This window comes from Canis aureus, chromosome 34 (genome assembly GCF_053574225.1).
Source record: "Canis aureus isolate CA01 chromosome 34, VMU_Caureus_v.1.0, whole genome shotgun sequence".
NCBI classification, from domain to species: domain Eukaryota; kingdom Metazoa; phylum Chordata; class Mammalia; order Carnivora; family Canidae; genus Canis; species Canis aureus.
The window spans coordinates 2,838,757-2,854,237 of NC_135644.1; the positions used below are offsets into that span (position 1 = coordinate 2,838,757).

The 15,481-nt window shown below is 31.8% G+C and overlaps 1 long non-coding RNA gene across 2 annotated transcripts in view; it reads left to right on the top strand.

The window, feature by feature from the left end:
• The window catches only part of LOC144304759 (uncharacterized), a 59,583-nt gene that overhangs the window by 11,666 nt on the left and 32,436 nt on the right, over positions 1-15,481 (top strand). For both annotated transcript variants that reach the window (XR_013371721.1, XR_013371722.1), the window contains exons 4-5: positions 915-985; positions 3,098-3,220. This is a non-coding gene — a long non-coding RNA (uncharacterized LOC144304759). The remainder of the gene's footprint in view (positions 1-914; positions 986-3,097; positions 3,221-15,481) is intronic.

Genomic DNA, 15,481 nt, shown 5'->3' on the forward strand with positions numbered 1-15,481 from the left:
GTTTCATTTTTATTCTTCCTTAGGATTTCAGTCTTCTGCTTTCCTTGCCCATCAGTTCTGCGTGCTGTGTAGTTTATTCACAGAGCACTTAGCATATTAACCATAATTGTATTGAGTCCCCAGTTGGATAATTCCACCATCTATGGCATGTGTGGTTCTGATGCTTGTCTTCTTGTATTTTTGCCTATTGGTATGCCTTGTAATTTTTCTTGACACTTGGACATCACGTACTGAGTAAACAAAGTTGCTATAATGTTAGTAATGTGGTGGTGAGGTATGGAGAGTGGGAAAGTGTTCTATAGCCCAGTAATTAAATCAGATACCAAGTCTTTTAGTAAGTCTTTTCTAATTTACTTTAGGTCTGATTTATGTTGATGTTTCCCTTTTACTTTGTTGCTCTAATTTTTTCCATGCTTTTTTAAAAAAAATGTATTTATTTGACAATGTGAGCAGGGGGAGGGACAGAGGGAGAGAATCTCCAGCCGACTCCACACTGAGCACAGAGCCCAATGCAGGGCTTGATCTGACCACTCTGAGACCATGACCTGAGCTGAAATCAAGAGTCAGATGCTTAACCGACTGAACCACCCAGGTGCCCCTTATTTTTCCATGTTCACACAAGTTGCTGTTCAATTTACTTTTCCTACCTGCTGATATAAAAATTCCTCCATACTTTCTGTTTCATTGATGGTTGCCATCATTTCCCTGCCTTCAGATGAATTTCACCCTAATCATATTTGCAAATGAAGTAGCAGCAATTTTCTCTACAAACTGTTCTCCATACAGTTTGTAGAGAAAACACAGTGCTTGTTTTTCTTCCTCTTATTTTCCTGTATGACAAGATCTGCTCTATTGTGTTGGTATCCAATTGGCACAAAGCTCCCACTTACATCTCCTTACCCTCTTGATTCCAGGACCTGCTTGCTTCAGGTGAAAGAGTCATTTGAAAGAAGGATTTTCATCTCTCCAGAAGATATATTGCACGGTAGGTTTTTGAACTTTTGATTTTATTTTTCTCAGTCTTAAATTTTCCAGTTTAGTGTGTTTCCCATGGTATGTGCAGGGAGGGAATGAGGGGTTTAAATTGCAGAGGAGGCTTCACTGTATCACTTCTTGTTAGATAAAGAGAAATGGAGGTAGAAAGAACATTTGGAACCAGTAAGACCTAATAATTTGTAGCTCTTTGATCACTGCATATTAGCATTGATCTAAAAGGTATCTGACTTTCTTGATTTAGGTATCTTTAAGTAGGGATGATATGTTCTCAAATAGTGATGATGGGCTAGTTTTAAAAATCAAGTGTGTTACACTCTGTAAAAGGACATTTTAAATTGAAAAGTGACATCACAAAAATGTTAGATATTATCTTTAAAGATGTGATACTATTTTGTATGTCAGTTTCAGATTTTTCTTAGTTTTTTGAAGTCAACATTTTTATGAAATTATTTATATGGCTTGCTATGTTCTTTTCTTGGGGTATATTTCATAAGCCTTTGTTTTATTTGTGACACTTGGAATATTTATTATCAATGGATTACCTTGCATTTACTTACACTTAACTTGTATTCTGCCTTTTAACTATGCTTGTTCATAAGTTATTTTCTTCTCTATGATCTTGGAAAGTTTAGAGTTCCTTGGTAATAGGACAATCTCATCCTGAATATTTTATTATTTGATTTTTTTACTTTAAAGATCTGAACTGGTATAAGTTTGGTGAAAGTAAATTTACATGCTAACCCAGCTACTAACAGTAGGAGTGAGAGTGTGGCCAGGTGAACTTATCAGTATGACAGGCATATGCTGAGACTACGAAATTGGCCCCAGGAACTGCACCTTTGATGCAGCCAGTCTCTGAGCTACTACCTTACAGGTATATGCAGTGTTTGTCAGTTTCTTAATACTTTGTGAAACAGAACCAGAGTTCAGGAGTATATTAAAATATTGAAAACAATATAAAATTTTCAGCTACTCATTTTAAATGAGCTATTTATGTGCTCTTTCATTTCCTAGATTATTTTCTAATCATATACTATGTTTAAATTTATGAGTTTGGATTTTATTAAAATCCAGGCTACATTCCTTAGGCTCTATATGTAGTATTGATGTTGTTTTGTCTATTAAAAAAATTTGATCAAAATATATCTGCTTTCTAATACAGGTGAGATTTTTAATGGGTTATGTTTCCAAATGTTAAGAATTATATTTCTGAAATAGTTCTTTATGATTTTCATAATCATTTAATGATTTTCTTTTTTAAGAAAATGTTAGTATTTGCAACAGATATTGAAGTCTAAAATCTGATGTAAATGCTTAGAAAAATTTTTTAGGAAGAATTTCTCAGGATCCCTGGGTGGCTCAGCAGTTTAGCGCCTGCCTTTGGCCCAGGGCGCGATCCTGGAGTCCCAGCATCCAGTCCCACATCGGGCTCCCTGCATGGAGCCTGCTTTTCCTTCCTCCTGTGTCTCTGCCTCTCTCTCTCTCCCTCTATGTCCATAATAAATAAATAAATCTTAAAAAAAAAGGAAGAATTTCTCAATCATTATAACAGATTATTTTCTCATTCATATTTGCTTACTATATTCTTAGGAAAAACTTTCACATTGTATTTATTTTATTTTTCTTTTTTTAAAGATTTTATGCATTCATAAGAGACAAACACACAGAGGCAGAGACACAGGCAGAGGGAGAAGCAGGCTCCCTACGGGGAGCCCGATGCAGTACTGGATCCCAGGACCCTGGGGTCACCACCTGAGCCACTGAGCCACCCAGGCGTCCCTCATGTTGTATTTTATATTATAATCAATAGTGTTAAAACTCATTTCCAAAATTTCCTTTATCTTTTTTTGTCTATGGATTTGATCAATTGAGCCTAACAGCAGACAGTGGGGAAACAATGGAGCTATAGCTACTTAATGAGGTGCTTTTCCTTTTGTAGCAGATACCAATGATCTAGTGGAAAATTACATCTTTGTATTGCTAGAAGTTAACTTGTGCATGGTATGGCCAAATTCCTAAAATAAATGTGTTCATGTTCTTGGAATGCCAAGGTGAAAGGGATTCTAAGGAATATCCTGAAAATCTGACTCTTTTCTCTCAGGTGATTTGCTGGCCAAACAAGCTGCTCTTCTCAAAGGTAATATCCTACAGGTTTACCTCACACAGACACTGCTCTGTTGGAACTGCCCGATGGTAGCTTACAAAAAGTGGTGCCACCTTCTAGGTAAAAAGCTCCTCTTTGTAAAAAGCACCGAAAAAAAAAATACAACATCTTGACATGGTTTTAGGCAAAGAAACCCTCACTGTCACCACTTCACTCAACAATATTTTCTGTCAGAATATATCATAGGGAACAAATTGAGGGGTTTTTTTGGGGGGAGGGGGATGGAGGAACAAATTTGAATCATGCAACTTGTTGCTTTGTGGAAATATCCAACTTGTACAAATCCATCTTTTTTCCAAATAATCTATTTTTAGGACATCTGATTTTTCCCTATGGCTTGAAGCACATTTATATTAGATTTTGTGTTACTCAACGGGCAATTTTCTGTGCCAAAACTTTCGGAAGTACAATTTTAATGAAAGATACAGGTGATTCTCCAAAGTTCTGAAGTATTACTGAAGAAATGCTACAGAAAGAATAGCCTTCCAAAGTATGTCTCTCACAACCCTCCTCTACCAACAATTTTCTCTTCTCTTGGATAACATGGTAAATCTTTGTTACATTGAATTTTATGTACAAACTGTCTAATATTCAAATTATTTATTATTTTCATAATTTGTTTTCATTTTTCAAATGGTAATACTCTTTTCTCTATCTATGGAAATTATTTACATACCTTGAGTAGAAATTAAGAATGTAAGTTTTTTTAAAACTAAAATTTGTAGAAATTCTAACAGTTTTTACTTAGAAACATATTTAGAATATTGTGTGGGGTAGATATATGTGGATCTTTTAGTCATGCCCCATGAACATATTCTTTATAGGAAATTTTATGATCCTTAAGATATACATGGTTGTCAGATTCTATATAAAATCTTTTAATTTCTAATGTTGGGAAAACATTTATTTAAAAATTGGGCATCCAATTGGACATATCACATCTGGGGTTCAGATATAACATGAATGTCATGTGCTGTTCTCTAATTAAAGATATTTTCAGTATGTGATGATGGTGTTTTACAGTTTTATATCTAGTTCTATTAAAGGTGCTACTTCTATTAAATCTGCTACAATGAGGAATTTCCTATACCTCTAAGTTTCTTTATATGTGGGTTTATTGCTATTCATCTTATGATACTGCATAATTTATTTGATTTTCTACTTTTGGGAAATTTCCACTTTTTCATTGTGATAAATAATGCTGTACTAAGCATTCTCGTACATATATTAATTTGCACCTTTTGGACTATTTCTTTAGGCTCAATCTTAAATATGGAATTAATGGGTCAAAAAGAATATGTATTTTAGCCATCTTACTATATACTCTACACTTTACCCATCAAAGTTAATTGTACAATTTAATGAGTTAGAAATGTAATTCAAAGGTCCAAGTACAGACAGAGAAAATTCAGATATATCAAGATTCATCTTGATTCTTAGTTTCCAGTATGCTAAGGATCCAATTCTTACCATCCATATCCATTTAAAGGTGCAGTATCAGGCTATAAAGTAGAGTTTAGGCCTTTTGTCTCTCGAGGTAATTCAGTTTCTAATTTCTAAGGAAAGGAGGCTAAAGCACCATATTCAATTTAGTCATCTCGATGAACAACAGTGGTTGAAATAGACTTAACTTTTCTCAGAGTAATTTTAAATATTATTGGAGGGGCTCCATAGATTTGGGTGTAGTTTATCAAAATGTAGAAGTATGAAATGACTGCTGATAAAAAAGCCTCATCCACGTGAAAAAAGAGCTTATTTTTTTTTTCTCTTGACCCTTTTTCTTAATGGTACAGATGGGGAAATAAAACCACTTTGCAGTCAATCAACCAATAAATCAATACATAATTATATACACTTTGTAGATGTCTTCAGAGAGAGCCCAAAATATTTATTTCTACCACACCAATGAAATCAATTTGTGGGTCCTTGAACTCAAAAAGCAAACGTTTTCTCCTTTTATCACAAGTGCCTAGCTGATTCTGGCCATATGCTTTGGAGATAGGTTAGCTTACTATTTTCTTTTTGTTGTTTTTATATCGTCTTATTAAAGTACAATCCTTGGTTCATGGCATACAAGCTAACTTAATTAGTGAATTTTCCCTTTATTCATTTATTCATAAAATATTGAGTTCCATCTACATATCAAAATCTTTAGAATACTTAATGTAAATGTTGAAAATTATTTTATAATGGTCATTCAATAAGTAATTCATTTTGACAAATTGTCTTGCAATATTTGGCTACCTTAAGTTGCTTTTCAGTTGTATTTCCAGTTCCGCATACATTAGCTACTTTACTGTTTTTTTTTTTTTTTAATTTTTTTCTTTAGCATAACTTCTTACATGACTTTTTATTTTTCTACAAATATTAATTACTGTGTATATTTAATATACATATTCTTCTGCATGCCACAGATGCATGATCAAATAGTACTGTGGAGACAATGTTTGCCGAGGTTAGGATTGATTCCTTCTTAAACAAAGGATATGAATTATTATTTAGTAAAGATTAAACAGAATATTTAATAACTCAGAATTGAAAAACTTCAAGCTGAGTTAGACTACAGAGAAGTCTTCTTTTCAAGAAGACTTGAAGTGTTTAAAAATAACTAATGTTGAACTTCCTTTCTGACCACTAATTATCGCAGCAATATCTCTAAGGAATGTCCCTCAATAGATGTTATAAAATTAAATTGTTGTAAAGTTAAATTTGAAATTTTTGCTGTCTTCTTAAAAACTGGCAAGAATACTACTTACATAATTTATTAAAGAAAAAAAAATCATGAATGAAAAGAAATCTGTCTCTTCCCTTCCTAAATCTTTTTTGCTGAGAACAGTGCCTTGCATATGTTTATTGAACAAATATCTTTTTCAATATAAATCATTTTAACTATTCATAATTACTTATTATATTAATAAACACAACAGTAGCAATACACCGCAGTGTCCTTTATATTACAGGAAATGTGTTCACATATATTAATCTTTAGGAATTCTATTAGATTTACAAGATAAATATTATTTCTATTTCAAGAGAGTAAAACATACTTTTTACTTGTTCATGATCATAGAACCAATGTTTTCACAAATAGTCCAAGGAAGCCATCATTCTTGTTTGTGGTCCAATGTTTTTTTCTCTCTGCTTCAACATCACTTTTGTGATAAATTCTTATTTCCACCTGGTATTATAAGTATCTTTTATGCTTTGTACTCCAAAATCAGTACTGACACTTAATCTACACAAATATGTTTAATATACACTGTACTTAGAACATCTTCCTCCATGTTTTCAATTCAGGTCAGTCAGATTAAATACAATTAAATTCATGTTTGTGGTACATTTTCTACATACAAAGTCCTCTGTTAGGAACTGAGAGATCCATATTTGAAAAGGTATTTTCAGTACACCTGAAAATGTACCATTATACTGGGAGACTAATCTGTACATAAACAACTCTAATATATAAACGTCCTTGTGCATGCTATAAAACACCTGTAAACAAAGTTCTATAATTTAACAGAGGAGCAATTGATTTGACTAAGAAGAGGAACATGGAAGCCTTCATTTTGAGATGACATGTGTAATGCGAATGATATAATATGCCATATATACTGCATATGAAAATATTTTTAAGATAATTGCACCTAGGTCCTTTCCAAAGCCCCAATATACCATCCAGGATTTCCAGTAGTGGATATTTTAAGTTGATAATTTTAGAACAAACTAAGCAACTTCAGTACTTCTTGGATTATTTTAAAGTTTTCTCCCTCTCCTTTTTTGGATTTGCACTTATGCTGGAGATACTTACTAGTTTCAAGTCATAAGTGGGCAAGATGTGATGAATAAGAAAGTTCCCACCAAAAGTCGTTACAGAACATCCAGTAAGGTTTCTGTTATCTCATGTAGTCTGTGGTAACTATTCTCCTTCCAAGAAGGCATCTGCTAAATAGCTGTGTTCCCTCTGTACCCATGTTGCACTTGCTATTATATCCAATTATTTAAAATAGATTGGTAGAAGTCTTGGGTCTTTTCTTATTCTTCCTTAAAGATATAAGTCATCTCATCTATTATTATCCATTCTTTGGGTTTGCAGAAATCAGTACAGCTGGCTTACCCTTCCATGAAGCTTCCCTTTGGTCTCTGCCCTGCTTATGCTGGGAGTTCAAACCAGTATGTGGTTTGCCAGCCAGAGTTCCCGATAGGACACAGAACACCAGGAGGCCTACTAGCAGATCCTCCCTGTTATCTGAGGGTTCCACCTCCAGTCCCTCTTCCTCATACCAGGGCCAGTGAGGTGGATGAGTAGGTATAACATTCAAACCAATATCTCGCTCTACTGTTCTCTCTTTATTGCTCTTTTTCAGTTAATGGCTAGAATGTCCTTTGAGAAAGGAGAAAAACAGTCTCAGAAACTTGTTTTTAGATACATTTCTTACTATAAGACCAGTACTATTGAGTTTGACTTTGCTTTTGCTGACAACTCCTCAAGTCAATGAACAATTCCAATCTAACTGGCTTAATGACGGTAATTGTAAGTGTGGAGGGAAAGAAGCATGTTGGCTAATTGGTCACAATATTACCTCATTAGATATCCAGCTTGGACCTTGAAAATTAAACTTTTTTTCTCCTCGAGTAAATAAGAAGAGGTTGAATTTCAGCAGAAGTGGCACTGTACACAAAAATATGAAGATGTGAAAATACATGGCACATTTGGATAATAGTCTGTACAAACACTGCCCTGGCTCACGTTAATCATCTCCTACATGAATACGTTTCTTCTCCAATACTTCAAAATGTGGCTGAAAATTTATGTCATGAAGGAAGTAGGTTTCAACTCTTTTATTAAGAGCCTATTAATCAATCCCAGCAGTCTCACCTCTATCAGTGACAAAGATAGCATTGAAATGGAACTATACATACCTTCCTTTTACCCCTTCAGAGCATGGCTTACTTTTAGTACAAGGAATAGAGTAAATTTTGACTGACTTTTTCAGATTTAAATATTATGAAAATAGCTTTGTAAAACATAAATGTGGTAGAGTTGCACTGCCAGTCTTGGGTTATTTACAGCATGTCTTCTTTGTTGTAGTTATTGGTTTATTTTGTTAGTTGACATAGGCAGAAAGAAGAAAGGAGCTCTTTGTCCTTGGCAATGTATGAAAGAAAAAAGTAGGCTTATACACTGATTTGTATCTGGGTCAAGTGAGAATGTGGGCCAAAGGATTTGTCATATTGGTTATACTTCTTGTTGTTAAATTTTATTAGAAACACTCAGTGATTTATTTGTATTATATTCTGTTCAGTAAGATTGCTCCATTTTTTTTTTTTTTTTGGTGCATGTTATTTTAAACAACTTGGCAGTTCTTCATAGTAGAACCCTACCCTTATTAAGTGTGATTACCAGTTATCAAATGAATGATATACTTGTTAGAATAATACCCTATGGAAGTCAAATGGTTGGCAAATTAATTATTTTATCATCAAAATAGTGTATTCTCATAGTTTAAATAGTTATTTCAGTTGCTAGTCATCACATGTTAATTAATTATTTCAAAATTTGCAATGCTGGAAAACAATTGCTCTGCAAAAGGTCAAGAAAGCACCAAATCATTCCTTTGGAAAAGAACTCTTAAGATAGGAGGTGCTGTTTATATCATCCCTTTTTCCCATGATTCTACTCATTATTTATTTATAAATTAATGTAAAATAGTTCCATAGGAAGTAATAATCCATTTTTTACAAAAACTAGAGAGGATCAAAAATTATAACATACTAAGTTATGAGTATATTAAATATGTTAAACATATGAAACTAATTTAAATAAAGTTAAATACATATTTATATATTTCTGGTATTATAAGACTGATATTGAAACATTTTGCTTTTTATTTTGGTTTTTAATGTCCTATTTTAGAACTATTAAGTGACAACTAACATTGCAATTTTTTTCATATGGAATTTTTGATGATGGAGTTTAATCTCTTCAGCAGTATAACACTATACAATTTTTCCTGTGTATTTATTTTTTTCAGGAGAAACACTCATTTTCTGAGCTCTTTAATTCTATGCCAGAATTGTATACTTGTCAAAGAGTCATGTTACTACAAGATACAAAACAATGATAGATAGATAGATAGATAGATAGATAGATAGATAGATAATAGATATAAATATTTGCATGCATTGATATGTTTCATTTTCACAGTAAACATTAGTGATGAATTTTTTTTAGGAAATTTCAGTCAGGTATGAAAGGCCCATCAGCCTTTTTTGATTCCATTAGCCCCTGTTTACTGTAGATATCTCAAGATTATCAATTAAAGTCTATATAGTTGCTAATTTCTTTGTTGTATTTTCTTTAGACTAAAATTTAAATAAAAGTTTTCTTCTTATGATAATTTCAATTTCATATGTAAATTACAAATTTACTTCTGCCTTTGGATAGCCATAATAAAATAAAATAATGAGAAATATGAACAATAATTTAGTATTATATCTATATATAAATGGGATATATAATAACAGATTTTTTTAATAAAAGGTCATATATTTTTGTGAGAACTTAAAGGATTCTATATGTCAAAGGAAACTAGAAATGAGCAGATTTTTTTTCTCTTTGCTGTCAAAATATGGGAGGAGGTGGAATGAATTTGTTCCGTAGAGAGAGAAAGAAGATAAGGGATGCCTGAACTGATAACTAGATAATTCACTGACAAAAATGAGTAAGAATATAGAACTTAAATTAAGAAAAATATGCATCTTAAATATAGTGGGTAGGGGCACATGGGTGGCTCAGTTGGTTCTTGGTTTCCCCTCAGATAATGATCTCAGGGTTGTGAAATCGAGCCCTGCATCAGGCTCTGCACTCAGCAGGGAATCTGCTTGTTCTCTCCCTCTACTCCCACCCTGGTTCACACACACTCTCTCTCCCTCTCAAATAAATACATAAAATCTTAAAAAAATAATAAAATAAAATATGAATGGGTAAATAAATAATGTTTTTTGTTTCCTTGTGCTCCTTTACTCCACTTCCCACCTCTAATTTAGACTAGTCAGCACTTTCTAGTATTATTCTTAAAAATGAGATTGAACTCAATCCAATGACATATAGGATGCTAACCAATTGACAAATCATATTCAAAATAAAATCCAGAAAAATTAATCTCAGCTATATGAATCATTCTAAATTAATCTATGTATTTATTTTATCCTGAATAAAAATCTAAGTATGAAAAAATTCATGTGATATAAAAGTTGTTTACTCTTTTAGTCATACAAATGTTTAATGCTTATTTTAAACTCAATTGTCCCTTGAACAATATGAGTTTAAACCTTGCAGGTTCACTTAAACATGGTTTTTATTTTCAATAAACACAGTATAGTAAATGTAATTTCTCTTCCTTATCATTTTCTTCAAATATTTTTTCTTTACCTTACTTTATTGAAAGAATACAATATATAATACATATATAATATAATTGTTAATTATTTAGGTTATCAATAAAGCTTCAGGTCAACAGTCTGATACTACTAATTAATTTTGGAGAGAGTCAAAGGATATATGAGTTTCTGACTGTCTATGGAAGGTTGGTACTTCTAACTAACATACTGTTCAAGGATCACTTATATTTTATTTTCTTACAGTAATATTAGTGACAAGAAGAATTTCAGTTTATGTTTCATTAAAATATAACTAAAATCAATTGCAATGTAATATTGTTTATATCAGAGAAAGATATTTTTATATAATTTTCCAGAATTACTAATGATGAATACTAAATTCTGGATTTCACTTACCATAATTCAGAAAATGGCAAAGGTAACTATAGAATTAAATAATGAAATGGTGAGAAAAAAAATTACAACATTTTCAAATATATTGAAACCTTTGCCAATTTTTGTTTTGCTGAATTTCTAATAACAGTTTTATTTTTTAACCTGAATGCTTTATTAACCTGAGCTATTAAAAATGTGATTTGTGATAGTTGAATATTTTTATTTCAAGATTATGCAAGTTTCTCCCAACATTCTTATAACTGCATAGAAAATTATTTCTGAGCTATCATTAAATATCAATAATATATTATATATGCAAACCCATTCCTTTTTTCAATTAATCATTTAAAGTTTGTAGTAATATTATTGAAATTACCCTGGTAAAATCTCAGTGTTAAAGTTACTAATAGTGATAGTGTTAATATGATTAAATGTTATTAATAGTAATAGAGTGTTAATTATTAAAACAATATAACAGGCAGATTATCTTTTATGAAATGATGCTAAAATTTAGGCTCAATTGAGAGGATTTGACATTAAATAATAAATTAAAGCATATGTTTTAGTTTTCATGGTTTATATTTTATTTAAATGCAGATCAAGTCAATAACCTTCACTGTAAGGAAAAGGGCTCAACTTTATTTGATGGGAACTTAAATCATAATAGTGTAGTCAGGTCTTAGGAAAGTGGAATTGAATATGCAACATTTCTCAGGAAAGTAAAAATGAAGAATGATGTATGAACACATTTTGAAAGAACAACAGCTTAGGAAAGTTTGCTTCAAATAGCAATCTTTGATAAAGGTTAGTCCTGGATTGAAACAACACCATTAAAGATTAGCCATTTTAGTAAATTATATAATCAATACTATATTTGTTTTCTAGTCATTGAAGATTAAGTACATATTTGAAAGAATTAAATGGATGCTTTGGCATTCACTGGGAAAAACTAATTGGAGAACACTTTTCTACTAAGTATATTGTTGCTTTGGTACACTCCATTGTAATGTCCAAATAAATTCATGATTCTAGAAAGTCAAGCGTTCATATCACCATCTTCCAGAGAATGGAGGGATTACAAATCCACCAGATAACTCGCTGTACACTTTTCATTACACTGACTATGTAGGAGTTACTAAGGGCTGTATACAAAATCACTACACTGAATTGGATCATGGTGGAGCTCAATAACATCAAAACAAGCAAGTTATAGTTGAAGCTTTATTTAAAATACACTTAAAAAATTTCATGCTCTCTTTTTGTTTTGTTTTATAAGTTTTTATTTTAATCCAAGTTGGTCAACATACAGAGTAATATTAGAGTCTGGTGTCCAATATCATGATTTAACACTTCTACATTACTCCTGGTGCTCATCACAAGTGCACTCCTTAGTCCACTTATGGATTAAGTAACATTGTGTGTCGACTATACTGAAAAAGAGAAAAAACACACTTCTCTTAATCAAAAGACACACCATATCCACAGAGACATAAGTAGGGTTTGCCATTGGTGGCCAAATACATACATACATGCATACAAACACACACACACACACACACACACACACAATTAATGCATCTTTCTTGCATGTTACTTTTAAATAAAATTTTGAATATTTATTGAGTAATGTATATTTTGTAGATGGAAAATACAAATAATTAGAGGACACAGTAAATTCAATCAAGGTGAAATTAGTAGAGATATTTTAGTTCAATTGACATCAGTAAAGAGTTTACCAATTTTAAAGAAATGAATATTTCAATGTGAATCTACTTTCCATTTGCCCACATGACTTTTAATTAGACTATATCTCAAAGTATCAGGTGGTCAATAGGGAAAGACGAAATGAAGATGTGCCTAATTACATATACAGTCTTAAATATGCAATAGAAAAATCATAACAGAAAATGTATCAATTAAATAATAATAATGTAATACCTAGTCTGGAAATTTGTATGAGCAGGGATCACCAAAGCAATTTAGATGTAATGGCACCTTTTGTGCAGTTCCTATGAACCCAATATCCTCACTAAGATGTAGGAAATTGCAAACTTCACCAACTAGCTGGTTCTTACAACAAATAGCAAAGTAGACTAGAAGTGGGATAAACACTATATCTTATTTTTTATTTCAAATTTTAATCATCACCAATTCCAACAGGAATTATATTGACAGTGTCATGGAGATTCCTACCCTAGAAGTATTATGCCAACACTGATACCTATTGAATATGGTATTACAACTATTAAGGCCAATCTGTGAAATATGTCACATTTGCTTGTAATTCAGTGAACCATATTCAACTAATATAACCACCCATTAATCAACAAAATGCAATCCTTTCAGAGCTTCACTAAGGGAAAATGAATTAATACACTTTATCTGGCAATGGTTTCCTTCTATAGTGTTTCTAATTTTTTTTTACTCAATATTATAAGTTTTATCATTTAAGTTCAGATTTTATATCTTTTAATATTTTACATGTTTCTTAGTCTGCTTTAATGCATCTTATATCGTGGTTTGCTCACTATCTGTACATATGTATATATAGATATGGAAATATTGATAGCCTAAGCCTGATTAATATGTTTACAAAATGTATTTATTCTTATCCTCTCAATACTGAAATTCACTGCATAAAATTGCAAAGCTATGCCTCACAGTCTTGTGTGATTGTATATAAGGGGCATCATGTAAATATAATAATATTAAGTTAAAGTATGTATGACAACCTAAGGGAGGATCTTAGAATAGAGGGCAAAGTAAATTTTTTTTGGTGGGATTAGTAAAAGAGAAAGCTAATGTTAAAAAGAAAATCAGATTGTTTGCAAGATATATAAATAAACTGATTAAAGCAGGTAAAACAGGAAGAAAGATCTTGGAACCTTACAACAAATGATTTTTCACAACCTTGTATATATGGGCAAAATTTACTTACTCATCACTGTCATAAAATTAGCAATTTTATACACATCTTGCTTTGAGAATGATGTCATGTCTAAAGGGCATATTAATTTGTTTTAAATGAATGAAGTCATGAGTGAAGTCACTTAAATGAGTGGATGAAATTTTCATAACAGACCCATTTGTGTACTGCTAGTAATGGTGTAAACAGATGCAATATATGATGAAAGCAATTTGACGTAATGTAACAAGATGAATAAAACTGTCCTGATCCTTTAAACTAGTAGTAAACCTGTTAGAGAGAAATTCTTAGTAAGTGGAAATTTGACGATGTGTCAATTGAAAAGATATTTATCACAATATTATTGTAATAGTAAAAAATAGAAATGGAGGGAAAAAAAACAGAATCAAATCAAACCATTGGACTATGTAGAAGTAGTTCTTAAAATAATATATTCCAGAGATTAACTTAATGATAGAGGAAACTCCTTGAAGCAAAAAAAAAAAAAGGTTATGATACTTTACATAGAGTAACCCATACAATTTTGTTGTATAAACATCCATATACTCACATTGAGCTAGAGACTGCAGTCAGAGTTAAAACAGATAATGGCACTTCAACTCTGAATTTTTTTGATGAATTAATTTAACTATTTTGATCCTCTTTGCCATCTTTGGTATATTTGTACTTTCCCTTCAGTCTTAATATTTTATAGTCCTATAACTGTAATCACAGTTTCTCCTTTTCTTTATGCAGGTGGTTATTATGGGTCTTCTATGTTTTGGTAGCACTTTAGTCTTGTTATGGTGATGAACAAGATGGATAAAATACATGTCATCCTGGAAACAGCGCCAGGGTTCATAGAATCATTTTTTGTAACGGCGAGAGAGTAAATATATCTGTTGCACAGTCTTTGGGTTTTTTGTTTTGTTTTGTTTTGTTTTCTTTAAACTTGCTACAAATGTAAAAGTTATTCGTAACTTATAGGCCCTATAAAAGAGTCCGTAGGTCCGATTTGGCACATAAAGCCATAGTTGGCCAACTCTTGTTCCAGTTCAGTGGTATCCCAGTGGTTTGCTTTGGTTCTCATTATAAAGATTGGAACACTTACCAGGAAAGGGTCAAACATTGCAGAGACCCCACAAGCAGTCAGACAATCTGAACAACTAAAGATTAGTCCTGTGTGTCCAATAAGTCTTTTGAATGCCTTGCTGCCCATCATCCACATGAAATACTGCATCCTAGTGACCTGGGTCTAAAACCTAACTTATCCTACAAATAAACACAAATGATTTTTGAAAAGATTTTAATATTTACTACACTACCTAAGAATAAAACTAGCATATTAAAAAAAAAAAAAAGTAGGATAACTCCTCTGTTGCTGCTGTTGGGAGTCATTACTAAAAATTGTACATCAGAAACCCTGCACATAGAAATTGAATTATAATACAACACACTTGAATCAGTCTACATTTTTAACTGTTGTATTCACTGTCATTTTTTAATTAGAAACAAAAATCTATTTCATTGTTTCTTCTAATGTAGTATCATTTATTTTAAATTACCCTTGTTTTATTTTTCTTTATAGCATAGTCAAGGAATCACATACTTGCAAACCCACTGACATATGCACATATAGG